Genomic DNA, 15,322 nt, shown 5'->3' with positions numbered 1-15,322 from the left:
CACGGTCAGAAAAATTATAAACGATACGTTTCCCTGTACCGAAGCTCTACAAAAAATTGGTCCCCTGGCCTGGTCCGAGGCATATAACTATGTACCAGAAAGCCGTGAATACTTTTGAAAATGAACGACTTATGGAGAATTTTTCTGGCCTTCCAAATATATAGGTTTGATGCGTCGCCACCTCCCGGAACACGGTCAGAAAAATTATAAAAGGCACGTTTGCCTGTACCGCGGCTCTACAAAAAAACGGTCCCCTGGCCTGGTCTGAGGCATATTACTATGTACCCGAAAGCCGTGTACACTTTTTAGCTATGATCGACTTATGAAGAATTTTTCTGGCGTTCCAAATATATAGGTTTGATGCGTCGCCATCTTCCAGAACACGGTCGGAAAAATGATATACAATACGTTTTCCTGTACCACGGCTCTACAAAAAAACGGTACCCTGGCCTGGTCTGAGGCATATTACTATGTACCCGAAAACCGTGTACACTTTTGAACTATGATCGACATATAGAGAATTTTCCTGGCTTTCCAAATATATAGATTTAATGCGTCGCCACATTCCGGCACACGATCGGCTAAAAGGATGGACGATACGTTTGCCTGTACCGCGGCTCTACAAAAAAAAACGGTCCCCTGGCCTGGTCCGAGGCATATTACTATGTACCTGAAAGCCGTGAACACATTTGATCAAGAACGGCTTATGGAGAATTTTTCTGGCTTTCCAAATATATAGGTTTGATGTGTCGCCACCTTCCGGAACACGGTCGGAAAAATTATAAATAGCACGTTTGCCCGAACCGCGGCTCTACAAAAAAACGGTCCCCTGGCCTGGTCTGAGGCATATTACTATGTACCCGAAAGCCGTGTACACTTTTGAACTATGATCGACATATAGAGAATTTTCCTGGCTTTCCTTATATATAAATTCAATGTGTCGCCACTTTCCGGCACACGATCGGCTAAAAGTATGAACGATACGTTTGCCTGTACCGCGGCTCTACAAAAAAACGGTCCCCTGGCCTGGTCTGAGGCATATTACTATGTACCAGAAAACCGTGTACACTTTTGAACTATGATCGACATATAGAGAATTTTCCCGGCTTTCCAAATATATAGATTTAATGCGTCGCACTTTCCGGCACACGATCGGCTAAAAGTATGGACGATACGTTTGCCCGTACCGCGGCTCTACAAAAAAAACGGTCCCCTGGCCTGGTCCGAGGCACATAACTATGTACCCCAAAGCCGTGTACACTTTTTAACTATGATCGACTTATAGAGAATTTTCCTGGCTTTCCAAATATATAGTTTGATGCGTCGCTACCTTCCGGAACACGGTCGGAAAAATTATAAAAGGCACGTTTGCCTGTACCGCGGCTCTACAAAAAAACGGTCCCCTGGCCTGGTCTGAGGCATATTACTATGTACCCGAAAGCCGTGTACACTTTTTAACTATGATCGACTTATGAAGAATTTTCCTGGCTTTCCAAATATATAGGTTTGATGCGTCGCCACATTCCGGAACACGGTCGGAAAAATTAAAAATAACACGTTTGACTGTACCGCGGCTCTACAAAAAATTGGTCCCCTGGCCTAGTCCGAGGCATATTACTATGTACCCGAAAGCCGTGAACACTTTTGAACATGAACGACTTATGGAGAATTTTTCTGGCTTTCCAAATATTTAAGTTTGATGCGTCGCCACCTTCCGGAACACGGTGGGAAAAATTATAAATGGCAGGTTTGCCTGTACCACGGCTCTACAAAAAAACGGTCCCCTGGCCTGGTCTGAGGCATATTACTATGTACCCGAAAGCCGTGAACACTTTTGAACATGAACGACTTATGAAGAATTTTTCTGGCTTTCCAAATATATAGGTTTGATGCGTCGCCACCTTCCGGAACACGATCGGCTAAAAATATGGACGATACGTTCGCCTGACCCGTGGATCTACGAAAAAACGGTCCCCTGGCCTGGTCTGACGCATATTACTATGTACCTCAAAGCCGTGTAGACTTTTTAACATGAACGACTTATGGAGAATTTTTCTGGCTTTCCAAATATATAGGTTTGATGCGTCGCCACCTTCCGGAACACGGTCAGAAAAATTATAAACGATACGTTTCCCTGTACCGAAGCTCTACAAAAAATTGGTCCCCTGGCCTGGTCCGAGGCATATAACTATGTACCAGAAAGCCGTGAATATTTTTGAAAATGAACGACTTATGGAGAATTTTTCTGGCCTTCCAAATATATAGGTTTGATGCGTCGCCACCTCCCGGAACACGGTCAGAAAAATTATAAAAGGCACGTTTGCCTGTACCGCGGCTCTACAAAAAAACGGTCCCCTGGCCTGGTCTGAGGCATATTACTATGTACCCGAAAGCCGTGTACACTTTTTTAACTATGATCGACTTATGAAGAATTTTTCTGGAGTTCCAAATATATAGGTTTGATGCGTCGCCACCATCCAGAACACGGTCGGAAAAATGATAAACAATACGTTTGCCTGTACTGCGGCTCTACAAAAAACGGTCCCCTGGCCTGGTCTGAGGCATATTACTATGTACCCGAAAGCCGTGTACACTTTTTAATTATGATCGACTTATGGAGAATTTTTCTGGCTCTCCGAATAAATGGCCTAATGCGTCGCCACCTCCCGGAACACGGTCAGAAAAATTATAAACGATACGTTTCCCTGTACCGCAGCTCTATAAAAACAACAGTCCCATGGCCTGGTCTGAGGCATATTACTATGCCACCGAAAGCCTTGTACACTATTGAACTATGATCGGCTTATAGAGAAAATATCTGGCTTTCCAAATATATAGGTTTAATGAGTCGCCACTTTCCGGCACACGATCGGCAAAAAGTATGGACGATACGTTTGCCTGTACCGCGGCTCTACAAAAAAACGGTCCCCTGGCCTGGTCCGAGGCATATTACTATGTACCTGAAAGCCGTGTACACTATTTAACTATGATCGACTTATGAAGAATTTTTCTGGCTTTCCAAATATATAGGTTTGATGCGTCGCCATCTTCCAGAACACGGTCGGAAAAATGATATACAATACGTTTTCCTGTACCACGGCTCTACAAAAAAACGGTACCCTGGCCTGGTCTGAGGCATATTACTATGTACCCGAAAACCGTGTACACTTTTGAACTATGATCGACATATAGAGAATTTTCCTGGCTTTCCAAATATATAGATTTAATGCGTCGCCACATTCCGGCACACGATCGGCTAAAAGGATGGACGATACGTTTGCCTGTACCGCGGCTCTACAAAAAAAAACGGTCCCCTGGCCTGGTCCGAGGCATATTACTATGTACCTGAAAGCCGTGAACACATTTGATCAAGAACGGCTTATGGAGAATTTTTCTGGCTTTCCAAATATATAGGTTTGATGTGTCGCCACCTTCCGGAACACGGTCGGAAAAATTATAAATAGCACGTTTGCCTGAAGCGCGGCTCTACAAAAAAAACGGTCCCCTGGCCTGGTCTGAGGCATATTACTATGTACCCGAAAGCCGAGTACACTTTTGAACTATGATCGACATATAGAGAATTTTCCTGGCTTTCCTTATATATAAATTCAATGTGTCGCCACTTTCCGGCACACGATCGGCTAAAAGTATGAACGATACGTTTGCCTGTACCGCGGCTCTACAAAAAAACGGTCCCCTGGCCTGGTCTGAGGCATATTACTATGTACCAGAAAACCGTGTACACTTTTGAACTATGATCGACATATAGAGAATTTTCCCGGCTTTCCAAATATATAGATTTAATGCGTCGCACTTTCCGGCACACGATCGGCTAAAAGTATGGACGATACGTTTGCCCGTACCGCGGCTCTACAAAAAAACGGTCCCCTGGCCTGGTCCGAGGCACATAACTATGTACCCCAAAGCCGTGTACACTTTTTAACTATGATCGACTTATAGAGAATTTTCCTGGCTTTCCAAATATATAGTTTGATGCGTCGCTACCTTCCGGAACACGGTCGGAAAAATTATAAAAGGCACGTTTGCCTGTACCGCGGCTCTACAAAAAAACGGTCCCCTGGCCTGGTCTGAGGCATATTACTATGTACCCGAAAGCCGTGTACACTTTTTAACTATGATCGACTTATGAAGAATTTTCCTGGCTTTCCAAATATATAGGTTTGATGCGTCGCCACATTCCGGAACACAGTCGGAAAAATTAAAAATAACACGTTTGACTGTACCGCGGCTCTACAAAAAAACGGTCCCCTGGTCTGGTCTGACGCATATTACTATGCCACCGAAAGCCTTGTACACTATTGAACTATGATCGACATATAGAGAATTTTCCTGGCTTTCCAAATATATAGATTTAATGCGTCGCCACTTTCCGGCACACGATCGGCTAAAAGTATGGACGATACGTTTCCCTGTACCGCGGCTCTACAAAAAATTGGTCCCCTGGCCTAGTCCGAGGCATATTACTATGTACCCGAAAGCCGTGAACACTTTTGAACATGAACGACTTATGGAGAATTTTTCTGGCTTTCCAAATATTTAAGTTTGATGCGTCGCCACCTTCCGGAACACGGTGGGAAAAATTATAAATGGCAGGTTTGCCTGTACCACGGCTCTACAAAAAAACGGTCCCCTGGCCTGGTCTGAGGCATATTACTATGTACCCGAAAGCCGTGAACACTTTTGAACATGAACGACTTATGAAGAATTTTTCTGGCTTTCCAAATATATAGGTTTGATGCGTCGCCACCTTCCGGAACACGATCGGCTAAAAATATGGACGATACGTTCGCCTGACCCGTGGATCTACGAAAAAACGGTCCCCTGGCCTGGTCTGACGCATATTACTATGTACCTCAAAGCCGTGTAGACTTTTTAACATGAACGACTTATGGAGAATTTTTCTGGCTTTCCAAATATATAGGTTTGATGCGTCGCCACCTTCCGGAACACGGTCAGAAAAATTATAAACGATACGTTTCCCTGTACCGAAGCTCTACAAAAAATTGGTCCCCTGGCCTGGTCCGAGGCATATAACTATGTACCAGAAAGCCGTGAATACTTTTGAAAATGAACGACTTATGGAGAATTTTTCTGGCCTTCCAAATATATAGGTTTGATGCGTCGCCACCTCCCGGAACACGGTCAGAAAAATTATAAAAGGCACGTTTGCCTGTACCGCGGCTCTACAAAAAAACGGTCCCCTGGCCTGGTCTGAGGCATATTACTATGTACCCGAAAGCCGTGTACACTTTTTAGCTATGATCGACTTATGAAGAATTTTTCTGGCGTTCCAAATATATAGGTTTGATGCGTCGCCATCTTCCAGAACACGGTCGGAAAAATGATATACAATACGTTTTCCTGTACCACGGCTCTACAAAAAAACGGTACCCTGGCCTGGTCTGAGGCATATTACTATGTACCCGAAAACCGTGTACACTTTTGAACTATGATCGACATATAGAGAATTTTCCTGGCTTTCCAAATATATAGATTTAATGCGTCGCCACATTCCGGCACACGATCGGCTAAAAGGATGGACGATACGTTTGCCTGTACCGCGGCTCTACAAAAAAAACGGTCCCCTGGCCTGGTCCGAGGCATATTACTATGTACCTGAAAGCCGTGAACACATTTGATCAAGAACGGCTTATGGAGAATTTTTCTGGCTTTCCAAATATATAGGTTTGATGTGTCGCCACCTTCCGGAACATGGTCGGAAAAATTATAAATAGCACGTTTGCCCGAACCGCGGCTCTACAAAAAAACGGTCCCCTGGCCTGGTCTGAGGCATATTACTATGTACCCGAAAGCCGTGTACACTTTTGAACTATGATCGACATATAGAGAATTTTCCTGGCTTTCCTTATATATAAATTCAATGTGTCGCCACTTTCCGGCACACGATCGGCTAAAAGTATGAACGATACGTTTGCCTGTACCGCGGCTCTACAAAAAAACGGTCCCCTGGCCTGGTCTGAGGCATATTACTATGTACCAGAAAACCGTGTACACTTTTGAACTATGATCGACATATAGAGAATTTTCCCGGCTTTCCAAATATATAGATTTAATGCGTCGCACTTTCCGGCACACGATCGGCTAAAAGTATGGACGATACGTTTGCCCGTACCGCGGCTCTACAAAAAAACGGTCCCCTGGCCTGGTCCGAGGCACATAACTATGTACCCCAAAGCCGTGTACACTTTTTAACTATGATCGACTTATAGAGAATTTTCCTGGCTTTCCAAATATATAGTTTGATGCGTCGCTACCTTCCGGAACACGGTCGGAAAAATTATAAAAGGCACGTTTGCCTGTACCGCGGCTCTACAAAAAAACGGTCCCCTGGCCTGGTCTGAGGCATATTACTATGTACCCGAAAGCCGTGTACACTTTTTAACTATGATCGACTTATGAAGAATTTTTCTGGCGTTCCAAATATATAGGTTTGATGCGTCGCCACCTCCCGGAACACGGTCAGAAAAAATATAAAAGGCACGTTTGCCTGTACCGCGGCTCTACAAAAAATTGGTCCCCTGGCCTAGTCCGAGGCATATTACTATGTACCCGAAAGCCGTGAACACTTTTGAACATGAACGACTTATGAAGAATTTTTCTGGCTTTCCAAATATATAGGTTTGATGCGTCGCCACCTTCCGGAACACGATCGGCTAAAAATATGGACGATACGTTCGCCTGACCCGTGGATCTACGAAAAAACGGTCCCCTGGCCTGGTCTGACGCATATTACTATGTACCTCAAAGCCGTGTAGACTTTTTAACATGAACGACTTATGGAGAATTTTTCTGGCTTTCCAAATATATAGGTTTGATGCGTCGCCACCTTCCGGAACACGGTCAGAAAAATTATAAACGATACGTTTCCCTGTACCGAAGCTCTACAAAAAATTGGTCCCCTGGCCTGGTCCGAGGCATATAACTATGTACCAGAAAGCCGTGAATACTTTTGAAAATGAACGACTTATGGAGAATTTTTCTGGCCTTCCAAATATATAGGTTTGATGCGTCGCCACCTCCCGGAACACGGTCAGAAAAATTATAAAAGGCACGTTTGCCTGTACCGCGGCTCTACAAAAAAACGGTCCCCTGGCCTGGTCTGAGGCATATTACTATGTACCCGAAAGCCGTGTACACTTTTTAACTATGATCGACTTATGAAGAATTTTTCTGGAGTTCCAAATATATAGGTTTGATGCGTCGCCACCTTCCAGAACACGGTCGGAAAAATGATAAACAATACGTTTGCCTGTACTGCGGCTCTACAAAAAACGGTCCCCTGGCCTGGTCTGAGGCATATTACTATGTACCCGAAAGCCGTGTACACTTTTTAATTATGATCGACTTATGGAGAATTTTTCTGGCTCTCCGAATAAATGGCCTAATGCGTCGCCACCCTTCGGAACACGGTCAGAAAAATTATAAACGATACGTTTCCCTGTACCGCAGCTCTATAAAAACAACAGTCCCCTGGTCTGGTCTGACGCATATTACTATGCCACCGAAAGCCTTGTACACTATTGAACTATGATCGACATATAGAGAATTTTCCTGGCTTTCCAAATATATAGATTTAATGCGTCGCCACTTTCCGGCACACGATCGGCTAAAAGTATGGACGATACGTTTCCCTGTACCGCGGCTCTACAAAAAATTGGTCCCCTGGCCTAGTCCGAGGCATATTACTATGTACCCGAAAGCCGTGAACACTTTTGAACATGAACGACTTATGGAGAATTTTTCTGGCTTTCCAAATATTTAAGTTTGATGCGTCGCCACCTTCCGGAACACGGTGGGAAAAATTATAAATGGCAGGTTTGCCTGTACCACGGCTCTACAAAAAAACGGTCCCCTGGCCTGGTCTGAGGCATATTACTATGTACCCGAAAGCCGTGAACACTTTTGAACATGAACGACTTATGAAGAATTTTTCTGGCTTTCCAAATATATAGGTTTGATGCGTCGCCACCTTCCGGAACACGATCGGCTAAAAATATGGACGATACGTTCGCCTGACCCGTGGATCTACGAAAAAACGGTCCCCTGGCCTGGTCTGACGCATATTACTATGTACCTCAAAGCCGTGTAGACTTTTTAACATGAACGACTTATGGAGAATTTTTCTGGCTTTCCAAATATATAGGTTTGATGCGTCGCCACCTTCCGGAACACGGTCAGAAAAATTATAAACGATACGTTTCCCTGTACCGAAGCTCTACAAAAAATTGGTCCCCTGGCCTGGTCCGAGGCATATAACTATGTACCAGAAAGCCGTGAATACTTTTGAAAATGAACGACTTATGGAGAATTTTTCTGGCCTTCCAAATATATAGGTTTGATGCGTCGCCACCTCCCGGAACACGGTCAGAAAAATTATAAAAGGCACGTTTGCCTGTACCGCGGCTCTACAAAAAAACGGTCCCCTGGCCTGGTCTGAGGCATATTACTATGTACCCGAAAGCCGTGTACACTTTTTAGCTATGATCGACTTATGAAGAATTTTTCTGGCGTTCCAAATATATAGGTTTGATGCGTCGCCATCTTCCAGAACACGGTCGGAAAAATGATATACAATACGTTTTCCTGTACCACGGCTCTACAAAAAAACGGTACCCTGGCCTGGTCTGAGGCATATTACTATGTACCCGAAAACCGTGTACACTTTTGAACTATGATCGACATATAGAGAATTTTCCTGGCTTTCCAAATATATAGATTTAATGCGTCGCCACATTCCGGCACACGATCGGCTAAAAGGATGGACGATACGTTTGCCTGTACCGCGGCTCTACAAAAAAAAACGGTCCCCTGGCCTGGTCCGAGGCATATTACTATGTACCTGAAAGCCGTGAACACATTTGATCAAGAACGGCTTATGGAGAATTTTTCTGGCTTTCCAAATATATAGGTTTGATGTGTCGCCACCTTCCGGAACACGGTCGGAAAAATTATAAATAGCACGTTTGCCCGAACCGCGGCTCTACAAAAAAACGGTCCCCTGGCCTGGTCTGAGGCATATTACTATGTACCCGAAAGCCGTGTACACTTTTGAACTATGATCGACATATAGAGAATTTTCCTGGCTTTCCTTATATATAAATTCAATGTGTCGCCACTTTCCGGCACACGATCGGCTAAAAGTATGAACGATACGTTTGCCTGTACCGCGGCTCTACAAAAAAAACGGTCCCCTGGCCTGGTCTGAGGCATATTACTATGTACCAGAAAACCGTGTACACTTTTGAACTATGATCGACATATAGAGAATTTTCCCGGCTTTCCAAATATATAGATTTAATGCGTCGCACTTTCCGGCACACGATCGGCTAAAAGTATGGACGATACGTTTGCCCGTACCGCGGCTCTACAAAAAAAACGGTCCCCTGGCCTGGTCCGAGGCACATAACTATGTACCCCCAAAGCCGTGTACACTTTTTAACTATGATCGACTTATAGAGAATTTTCCTGGCTTTCCAAATATATAGTTTGATGCGTCGCTACCTTCCGGAACACGGTCGGAAAAATTATAAAAGGCACGTTTGCCTGTACCGCGGCTCTACAAAAAAACGGTCCCCTGGCCTGGTCTGAGGCATATTACTATGTACCCGAAAGCCGTGTACACTTTTTAACTATGATCGACTTATGAAGAATTTTTCTGGCGTTCCAAATATATAGGTTTGATGCGTCGCCACCTCCCGGAACACGGTCAGAAAAAATATAAAAGGCACGTTTGCCTGTACCGCGGCTCTACAAAAAATTGGTCCCCTGGCCTAGTCCGAGGCATATTACTATGTACCCGAAAGCCGTGAACACTTTTGAACATGAACGACTTATGGAGAATTTTTCTGGCTTTCCAAATATTTAAGTTTGATGCGTCGCCACCTTCCGGAACACGGTGGGAAAAATTATAAATGGCAGGTTTGCCTGTACCACGGCTCTACAAAAAAAACGGTCCCCTGGCCTGGTCTGAGGCATATTACTATGTACCCGAAAGCCGTGAACACTTTTGAACATGAACGACTTATGAAGAATTTTTCTGGCTTTCCAAATATATAGGTTTGATGCGTCGCCACCTTCCGGAACACGATCGGCTAAAAATATGGACGATACGTTCGCCTGACCCGTGGATCTACGAAAAAACGGTCCCCTGGCCTGGTCTGACGCATATTACTATGTACCTCAAAGCCGTGTAGACTTTTTAACATGAACGACTTATGGAGAATTTTTCTGGCTTTCCAAATATATAGGTTTGATGCGTCGCCACCTTCCGGAACACGGTCAGAAAAATTATAAACGATACGTTTCCCTGTACCGAAGCTCTACAAAAAATTGGTCCCCTGGCCTGGTCCGAGGCATATAACTATGTACCAGAAAGCCGTGAATACTTTTGAAAATGAACGACTTATGGAGAATTTTTCTGGCCTTCCAAATATATAGGTTTGATGCGTCGCCACCTCCCGGAACACGGTCAGAAAAATTATAAAAGGCACGTTTGCCTGTACCGCGGCTCTACAAAAAAACGGTCCCCTGGCCTGGTCTGAGGCATATTACTATGTACCCGAAAGCCGTGTACACTTTTTAACTATGATCGACTTATGAAGAATTTTTCTGGAGTTCCAAATATATAGGTTTGATGCGTCGCCACCTTCCAGAACACGGTCGGAAAAATGATAAACAATACGTTTGCCTGTACTGCGGCTCTACAAAAAACGGTCCCCTGGCCTGGTCTGAGGCATATTACTATGTACCCGAAAGCCGTGTACACTTTTTAATTATGATCGACTTATGGAGAATTTTTCTGGCTCTCCGAATAAATGGCCTAATGCGTCGCCACCCTTCGGAACACGGTCAGAAAAATTATAAACGATACGTTTCCCTGTACCGCAGCTCTATAAAAACAACAGTCCCCTGGTCTGGTCTGACGCATATTACTATGCCACCGAAAGCCTTGTACACTATTGAACTATGATCGACATATAGAGAATTTTCCTGGCTTTCCAAATATATAGATTTAATGCGTCGCCACTTTCCGGCACACGATCGGCTAAAAGTATGGACGATACGTTTCCCTGTACCGCGGCTCTACAAAAAATTGGTCCCCTGGCCTAGTCCGAGGCATATTACTATGTACCCGAAAGCCGTGAACACTTTTGAACATGAACGACTTATGGAGAATTTTTCTGGCTTTCCAAATATTTAAGTTTGATGCGTCGCCACCTTCCGGAACACGGTGGGAAAAATTATAAATGGCAGGTTTGCCTGTACCACGGCTCTACAAAAAAACGGTCCCCTGGCCTGGTCTGAGGCATATTACTATGTACCCGAAAGCCGTGAACACTTTTGAACATGAACGACTTATGAAGAATTTTTCTGGCTTTCCAAATATATAGGTTTGATGCGTCGCCACCTTCCGGAACACGATCGGCTAAAAATATGGACGATACGTTCGCCTGACCCGTGGATCTACGAAAAAATTGGTCCCCTGGCCTAGTCCGAGGCATATTACTATGTACCCGAAAGCCGTGAACACTTTTGAACATGAACGACTTATGGAGAATTTTTCTGGCTTTCCAAATATTTAAGTTTGATGCGTCGCCACCTTCCGGAACACGGTGGGAAAAATTATAAATGGCAGGTTTGCCTGTACCACGGCTCTACAAAAAAAACGGTCCCCTGGCCTGGTCTGAGGCATATTACTATGTACCCGAAAGCCGTGAACACTTTTGAACATGAACGACTTATGAAGAATTTTTCTGGCTTTCCAAATATATAGGTTTGATGCGTCGCCACCTTCCGGAACACGATCGGCTAAAAATATGGACGATACGTTCGCCTGACCCGTGGATCTACGAAAAAACGGTCCCCTGGCCTGGTCTGACGCATATTACTATGTACCTCAAAGCCGTGTAGACTTTTTAACATGAACGACTTATGGAGAATTTTTCTGGCTTTCCAAATATATAGGTTTGATGCGTCGCCACCTTCCGGAACACGGTCAGAAAAATTATAAACGATACGTTTCCCTGTACCGAAGCTCTACAAAAAATTGGTCCCCTGGCCTGGTCCGAGGCATATAACTATGTACCAGAAAGCCGTGAATACTTTTGAAAATGAACGACTTATGGAGAATTTTTCTGGCCTTCCAAATATATAGGTTTGATGCGTCGCCACCTCCCGGAACACGGTCAGAAAAATTATAAAAGGCACGTTTGCCTGTACCGCGGCTCTACAAAAAAACGGTCCCCTGGCCTGGTCTGAGGCATATTACTATGTACCCGAAAGCCGTGTACACTTTTTAACTATGATCGACTTATGAAGAATTTTTCTGGAGTTCCAAATATATAGGTTTGATGCGTCGCCACCTTCCAGAACACGGTCGGAAAAATGATAAACAATACGTTTGCCTGTACTGCGGCTCTACAAAAAACGGTCCCCTGGCCTGGTCTGAGGCATATTACTATGTACCCGAAAGCCGTGTACACTTTTTAATTATGATCGACTTATGGAGAATTTTTCTGGCTCTCCGAATAAATGGCCTAATGCGTCGCCACCCTTCGGAACACGGTCAGAAAAATTATAAACGATACGTTTCCCTGTACCGCAGCTCTATAAAAACAACAGTCCCCTGGTCTGGTCTGACGCATATTACTATGCCACCGAAAGCCTTGTACACTATTGAACTATGATCGACATATAGAGAATTTTCCTGGCTTTCCAAATATATAGATTTAATGCGTCGCCACTTTCCGGCACACGATCGGCTAAAAGTATGGACGATACGTTTCCCTGTACCGCGGCTCTACAAAAAATTGGTCCCCTGGCCTAGTCCGAGGCATATTACTATGTACCCGAAAGCCGTGAACACTTTTGAACATGAACGACTTATGGAGAATTTTTCTGGCTTTCCAAATATTTAAGTTTGATGCGTCGCCACCTTCCGGAACACGGTGGGAAAAATTATAAATGGCAGGTTTGCCTGTACCACGGCTCTACAAAAAAACGGTCCCCTGGCCTGGTCTGAGGCATATTACTATGTACCCGAAAGCCGTGAACACTTTTGAACATGAACGACTTATGAAGAATTTTTCTGGCTTTCCAAATATATAGGTTTGATGCGTCGCCACCTTCCGGAACACGATCGGCTAAAAATATGGACGATACGTTCGCCTGACCCGTGGATCTACGAAAAAACGGTCCCCTGGCCTGGTCTGACGCATATTACTATGTACCTCAAAGCCGTGTAGACTTTTTAACATGAACGACTTATGGAGAATTTTTCTGGCTTTCCAAATATATAGGTTTGATGCGTCGCCACCTTCCGGAACACGGTCAGAAAAATTATAAACGATACGTTTCCCTGTACCGAAGCTCTACAAAAAATTGGTCCCCTGGCCTGGTCCGAGGCATATAACTATGTACCAGAAAGCCGTGAATACTTTTGAAAATGAACGACTTATGGAGAATTTTTCTGGCCTTCCAAATATATAGGTTTGATGCGTCGCCACCTCCCGGAACACGGTCAGAAAAATTATAAAAGGCACGTTTGCCTGTACCGCGGCTCTACAAAAAAACGGTCCCCTGGCCTGGTCTGAGGCATATTACTATGTACCCGAAAGCCGTGTACACTTTTTAGCTATGATCGACTTATGAAGAATTTTTCTGGCGTTCCAAATATATAGGTTTGATGCGTCGCCATCTTCCAGAACACGGTCGGAAAAATGATATACAATACGTTTTCCTGTACCACGGCTCTACAAAAAAACGGTACCCTGGCCTGGTCTGAGGCATATTACTATGTACCCGAAAACCGTGTACACTTTTGAACTATGATCGACATATAGAGAATTTTCCTGGCTTTCCAAATATATAGATTTAATGCGTCGCCACATTCCGGCACACGATCGGCTAAAAGGATGGACGATACGTTTGCCTGTACCGCGGCTCTACAAAAAAAACGGTCCCCTGGCCTGGTCCGAGGCATATTACTATGTACCTGAAAGCCGTGAACACATTTGATCAAGAACGGCTTATGGAGAATTTTTCTGGCTTTCCAAATATATAGGTTTGATGTGTCGCCACCTTCCGGAACACGGTCGGAAAAATTATAAATAGCACGTTTGCCCGAACCGCGGCTCTACAAAAAAACGGTCCCCTGGCCTGGTCTGAGGCATATTACTATGTACCCGAAAGCCGTGTACACTTTTGAACTATGATCGACATATAGAGAATTTTCCTGGCTTTCCTTATATATAAATTCAATGTGTCGCCACTTTCCGGCACACGATCGGCTAAAAGTATGAACGATACGTTTGCCTGTACCGCGGCTCTACAAAAAAACGGTCCCCTGGCCTGGTCTGAGGCATATTACTATGTACCAGAAAACCGTGTACACTTTTGAACTATGATCGACATATAGAGAATTTTCCCGGCTTTCCAAAAATATAGATTTAATGCGTCGCACTTTCCGGCACACGATCGGCTAAAAGTATGGACGATACGTTTGCCCGTACCGCGGCTCTACAAAAAAACGGTCCCCTGGCCTGGTCCGAGGCACATAACTATGTACCCCAAAGCCGTGTACACTTTTTAACTATGATCGACTTATAGAGAATTTTCCTGGCTTTCCAAATATATAGTTTGATGCGTCGCTACCTTCCGGAACACGGTCGGAAAAATTATAAAAGGCACGTTTGCCTGTACCGCGGCTCTACAAAAAAACGGTCCCCTGGCCTGGTCTGAGGCATATTACTATGTACCCGAAAGCCGTGTACACTTTTTAACTATGATCGACTTATGAAGAATTTTCCTGGCTTTCCAAATATATAGGTTTGATGCGTCGCCACATTCCGGAACACGGTCGGAAAAATTAAAAATAACACGTTTGACTGTACCGCGGCTCTACAAAAAATTGGTCCCCTGGCCTAGTCCGAGGCATATTACTATGTACCCGAAAGCCGTGAACACTTTTGAACATGAACGACTTATGGAGAATTTTTCTGGCTTTCCAAATATTTAAGTTTGATGCGTCGCCACCTTCCGGAACACGGTGGGAAAAATTATAAATGGCAGGTTTGCCTGTACCACGGCTCTACAAATAAACGGTCCCCTGGACTGGTCTGAGGCATATTACTATGTACCCGAAAGCCGTGAACACTTTTGAACATGAACGACTTATGAAGAATTTTTCTGGCTTTCCAAATATATAGGTTTGATGCGTCGCCACCTTCCGGAACACGATCGGCTAAAAATATGGACGATACGTTCGCCTGACCCGTGGATC

Source organism: Metopolophium dirhodum, chromosome 1, assembly GCF_019925205.1.
Source record: "Metopolophium dirhodum isolate CAU chromosome 1, ASM1992520v1, whole genome shotgun sequence".
Taxonomy (NCBI): domain Eukaryota; kingdom Metazoa; phylum Arthropoda; class Insecta; order Hemiptera; family Aphididae; genus Metopolophium; species Metopolophium dirhodum.
Note: the sequence above shows the minus strand (reverse complement) of the source record.